We start from the raw sequence: 6,142 nt of genomic DNA, 5'->3' as shown, positions 1-6,142 counted from the left end.
CAGGGTCGGATGCTTGCACGCTGGGCTGTGATTTGTGACATATGTTATGAATCCCACGGTAAATCTCTGCTGATACTACAAAGACACATTTTTAGCGTATCTGGTGAAACTTGATCCATGTATCCCAGAACTAACCTTAGCATGTCACAGTCCATTCAAAATCCTATCCTCACAGCCACCCCTATAATTTCGACTGTGCTGTCGTAGAACAGCCTGCCAATACCGAATACAATGCGTTGGATACAACTATTTTTCGATTTAGATTATTTTTACGTCACCCACTTCCCACCACCTTTTCCGCCTACCTCCATCTCACTCTCAGTAGTGAAATGTCATTGAATCCGAAAAATAAGAAGTGGTCTCTTTTTGTTTTTCGAGTAAGGGAATCATCTGTCTTCTGACTGATTTGATGCCACCCATCTGCTATGCCAGCCTCAGCTCAAAGTAGAACTTGCACCCAAAGTCCTCTATTTTTTGTTGGATATTTCCCAATCCCTGTATCTCACTATGAATTCTATGTACTCTCAAGCAGCATCGAAGTTCTTCTTGTCACTGTTTTCCATATGGTCCTTTGCTTGCCATTTATGCGAAGAACTGTCTCGTTTATTACGTCCATCCAGTTTTCAGTACCTTTCTATAGGGTCGCATAGTAAACCTTTCGATTTCCTCCTTTAACAATCTTCCAATTCACCATGATTCACTTCCACAGACTCTTATGCTCCAAACGTTCTTTCTCAGAAATTTGATACCAGTCTGCTACATTTAGTCAGGTAGGCTATCCCTTTTCTGTGCTAGTCTGCTTTCTAAGTCTTCCTTTCGTCGTCAGTCACGTATTATTCTACTTCAGGTTTGTCTAATTCCTTCATTTCGTTTACTTTTTGCTTCCAAATTTTTATCATTAATTTCCTTTCTGCTACTGCTCAGTACACTTATCATTCTTTACTTTACTCCCAATTCATTATACGTGCTCATTAAATCGTTTATTCCATAGAATTGGTCCTGCCATTCATCCTCACAGTGAATCATGGTAACAATCTCAGTGAAATGTCAGTGGACGCCCCAGTATAAGGAAACAAACTAAACGTCCAGGGGAATGATGCAGGCCATTTGTCACAAGTCCAACAATCCTTTATTGCACAGATACGAAAAGCACTAATAAAACACTACTGATTCCGGCAGTTATTTCAAAATTTCTTCAGTTGAAACAGTGGCTGATCAATTAGTTTAACATTGCACCAATTTAGGAAGGACTAACAAGCAAGCAGTACAATCAAATATAACTCAAACACGAGCTTGGCGCTGGGAAAACAATGACAGAAATGATGCTAAGGACTACAATTTCAACATCTGGCAGGACAAAGGGGATGCTTGACAGTAACAAATATAACTTACAAGAAGGTTAGTAACATAAACTTATCAAGTCAGGTATCTGACGAGCTGAGTCCCGTCAACTACTAATATCTTATACAACACAAATATCCAACAAGCCGGCAGAGTGACCGCGCGGTTAGAGGCGCCATGTCACGAACTGCGCGGCCTCTTCCGCCGAAGGTTCGAGTCCTCCCTCGGACATGCGAGTGCGTGTGTGGTGTTCTTAGCATTACTTTACGTAATGTGTAAGTCTAGGGACCGGTTACCTCAGCAATCAATCAGAGAAACTTCTTGCGTACAATCGAGGTACTGACGTGGAAAATACTAAAATATCATACGAAAAATTGAACATTACACGAATGTTAAAACTATTACGTTAAAACCAAACTTCAGATAGGGGAAACATGGAAGGGGAAGGTACGGCGGGCTAGAGTCTCAATAAGATAGTTTAGGATAACGGGTAGCCAACGGCCTTGCCGCAGTGGTAACACCGGTTCCCGTCCGATCATCGAAGATAAGCGCTGTCGGGCTGGGCTAGCAACTGAATGGGTTACCATCCGGTCTGCCGAGCGTTGTTGGCAAGCGGGGTGGTATCAGCCGTTGCGATGCAAACTGAGGCGCGACTTGATTGAGAAGTAGCGGCTCCGGTCTCGTAAACTAACATAGGGCCGATAGAGCGGTGTGCCGACCACATGCCCCTCCATATCCGCATCCAGTGACGCTTATGGGCTGAGGATGACACGGCGGCCGGTCGGTACCTTTGGGCCTTCATGGCCTGTTCAGGAGGTTTAGTTAGAATAACGGGTACTACTGATTAAATTAACATCCGATTGCTAGAGATAGAAACTGAACTAAAGACGGTTGCTGTAGCAATGCTGAAGATCGCAACGTCTCACTCAGATAATCTTATCATCGATAACCTTTTGCAATGGATATTACACTCCTGCACCTTGTGCATCGTCATTGCTTCTTCGGTGTATAGACTGAACTGTAGGAGTGAAAGGCTACAAACCTACTTTATGCACTATCGAATCCGAGCACTTCGTTGGCTTTCCATTTTTACTCTTATTTTTCCCTTCTGTCTTGTGCATGTTGTATATTACCCTTCTCTTTCTATAGCTTACACATCTTTTCCTTAGAATTTTGCGCAATTTTAGACAGTAGAACGCTTCTCTTAGTGGGCAAACCTATGAATGTATCTTAAGTTTTATTTAGTCTTGTATAATCTTAATTTTTTTCCCTGCAGCGCTCAAACAACTTCTACATTGTTTCTGAGCAGACTGTCAAATGATTCACGGCGTTGTTGAGCGGCGAGGTGTTGTTTGTCTTGTTCTTTTGTTTTCTATATTTGTGTGTTTTGTATGTGTGTGTGTGTGTGTGTGTTTTTTTTCTCGCTTGCAAATTGCACTGCTTTGATCAAAGATAAAAATTTGTTTTGCGTGTGAAAAAGTGCGTACTAGGTTGGGTACCTTTCGTGTAACTTTCGTAATTCTTGGGGGATACATTTATTGTGATGAGTGTGTTGCCTATCAGGTATAAATTGAACTAATGCAGACACGTAACCAAGCTAAAAGTAGGCGGTCCAGCAACTTAAGCAACATGGACCAAGGGGATAATTTGATTTCGAATATTAACGCGTCGGACGGTTCCGAAAATGCAATGGGGAATACTTCAGACGAAATGCAAAATAGGACGATCGGGCTCACAGCAGAGCCAGAAATTAATTTGCCTCGTACTAACCAAATTGATTTGGCAGAACTCATGAAAGCCTTATTGCAACATAATAAAGAAAACGCAGAGAAATCAGAAAAATCGTTCCGAGAACAAAAAGAATCATCTGAAAAATCGATCCGAGAGCTAGGCGAACAAATGACGCAGAAATCTGAAAATTCGATTCGAGAGCTAGGCGAACAAATGACGCAGAAATCTGAAAAATCGATTCAAGAGCTAGGTGAACAAATGACGCAGAAATCTGAAAAATCGATCCGAGAGCTAGGCGAACAAATGACAAAGAAATCTGAAAAATCGATCCGCGAACTAGCGAACAAATAGACGAAAAACTAATCCAGCAGACAAATAAAGTCGACAAGTAGATGCAGAGAATGTCCGATGATATCTCACAAAGAATAAACAATCTGGCAAGTGAAATAAAAAGTGCTATTATGAAAGAATTAGGCCGTACATTTGAACAAATCGATGACCGTCTGCAAGGCTTACAACAGGGCAAGCGGAGTCGCGATGCTGAATCGAAAGAGAACGAAGAACAGCTACTTAGGAATTTCCAAGCGCTGAGAGAAGAATACCAAAGGGAACACCAGCAGGTACTCTCAAGGGTCCAGGAGGCAGAAACGCATTGTCCCGCGTCCGTTAGCAACACAGTAGCGGACAACAGTCAAGCGATTCACGCACTCAAACAGCAAGTAGAACAATTGAAGCAGACTGGGGCGGAGGACAATAGACAAATACATGATAAGATTGCGGCATTAGCGCACATCGTAGGCATGATGAAGGTGACGAAGAGCAATAACAATACTACACCGGTAGCGGTCGTAGAGACCGAAGAAGTGCATTCGCTTCTTAGATTTCAGAAGGCACAGTTCGAAGTGAACAGGCGGCAGAAAGCTGTAACAGGCGAATTACAAGAACGCGTGGCGAATCTGGAAAGCCGCATTGGGTGTGATTCCGAACTCGCCAATAGCACTAAAAATAGCCATATGAACAGTGCAGAGAGGGACTCCGGCCACAAGAGAGATTTTGACGACAGGGAAGAATGTATTTTGAGGGGTAGACATGAGAAAAGTAGAAACATTCAAGGGCCTCGCCGGGAGGAAATGAGGGGATTTGATTTCAAACATTTCCTTACGGTGAGAAAGTTTGAGATATTTCGAAATTCGCAAAAAGGAATACATCCACGAGCATGGCTCGAGCAATTCGAATTCTGTCTTCCCCTCGACTGGGCAGATTCACATAAGATAGAATACATGTGTGGCTATTTGGAAGGCAAACCGGCGATTCGCATGAGGTCGGCAGCGTGTCACTGCAACTCCAATCGGGAGTTTCGACAAGCCTTTCTGTCCGCCTATTGGTCGGAAGCAGGACAAGATAGGGTCAAGCATGGCATAATTATGCTGCCAAATTTGAACCAGTCGGGTTTCGGCAGCCCAGCACACCTATTCGACCACATGCTGCAGGCAAATCAATTTTTATACGACCCATACGGGCCTGCGGAACTAATTAGGATATGCATCACCAAACTGCCGATGCACTTGCGCCACGTCATTCTCGTGGGACGATGCAAAGAGGACGTGGAAACATTTAAGACACTTCTCCAAGAGTTGTAATATAATGCAGCAGAATGCCCGCCTAATCAGGCACAAAGTTATTATGGGGCACAGCAGCGCGATCGCAGTCGTGGCCGTAGTACTAATCAATGGCGTGACTGGTCGTCGCGACGCGAACGGAACAATAATCGGGACCGGCCGTATAGAAACTGGGGTAACAGTCGCGAACACAGGTGGAACAACGTAAATGATCGAGGACGTGGACAGGATCGTGAACGCAACAGGTACGGCAACCAGAATCGATACTACTATGAACACGGTGGGAATAGGATTGTAGGCGGAGCACCACATGATGCTGAAATTCGGCCGGCCAACCCTAGACATAATCCAGCAAATGGAAATGAACAAAACCGGCAATGACAAATGATCAGCGCAGAAGGCGCACAATCGAAATAAATGAGTGATATGGCAAATGAGTACATAGAGTGTGTAGAGAGGAGAATGACTTGATTAGTTTACATTTGTAACATATGCATTTTGAATAATATGTTGGTAAAAATAATGATAAAGATGTTTCTATGTGACTGATTGAAGTGATGTTTTTAGTTTTTCTTTTCTTTCCTTGTGGAAAGGATTTAGGTTGGTTCAAATGTGATGATAAAAGGTTTCTTTGTGAACGAGTGAAATGCTGTTTATGGTTTTTTTGTGTAAACTGAAAAGAGTCGCTCCTGAGAGAAGTAAGATCTGTGTTGAATTAATGCAAAACTCAAGGGAATATCCGATCTGTGGGTATTATGGGTCTGGCAAACCCAGGTCCCAAGCTGTTAGTAGCCTTGTTTCCGATTTTCTGCTTTCAGTGCTACTATCTATCTATTACTATTGTATATCTGTCAGTATAAATGAGGATCACTTACTATAGTATGCGTGCTGTATGAATATTTTAAGACAAGAGAACTCTGAGAAAGGAATGAGTAAGTTTGGAATCTTGAAAACAGGATGCGATAATACGATTGTTTAAGCAATGGCTTCCCAATCTGTGCTAATATGTTAATATTGATGATATATCTTTTTTGTTCTTTATAGCTGACTACGTAAAGTGCTGTCTGTGGATTTCGTAAGCAGATTGATTCCCTTCAAGGTGAAAGAAAAATTGTGGTTTGTGTAATTTACGTCGCCCTGAAATATTATTGTGGTAGTCAAATACGAGCAGTTTTTCAGAAAATGGAGAGTGGAACAGAAATATGGATTCTTTCTGTAGTCTTGATTGATGCTGAGCCCGAGCCTGAAAAATTGGGCTGCGTTAATACTTGTCCTAGAAAAGTGACGTTTATTTGTTTTGCTGATGCTGTGAGCATTACAGCGTACTGTTTTCGGTGGTGCGAGATGCACTGCAAGCTATATGAGTTGAACTGAAGAAATTTCCCTCTTGAAGGTAGAGGAAGATTAAGTAATTTTGGTTATCGGACCGAACTAAAGCTTGGTTTAATGTA

The 6,142-nt window shown here is 42.5% G+C and overlaps 1 pseudogene; it reads left to right on the top strand.

Annotated features, from left to right (window-relative positions):
* Positions 1 to 1,834: 1,834 nt before the first annotated feature.
* Positions 1,835 to 1,952, top strand: LOC124728400 (annotated as a pseudogene).
* The last annotated feature ends 4,190 nt before the right edge of the window (positions 1,953 to 6,142 follow it).

This window comes from Schistocerca piceifrons, chromosome 1 (genome assembly GCF_021461385.2).
Source record: "Schistocerca piceifrons isolate TAMUIC-IGC-003096 chromosome 1, iqSchPice1.1, whole genome shotgun sequence".
Taxonomy (NCBI): Eukaryota; Metazoa; Arthropoda; class Insecta; order Orthoptera; family Acrididae; genus Schistocerca; species Schistocerca piceifrons.
This window is presented reverse-complemented; position numbering and strand designations above follow the sequence as displayed.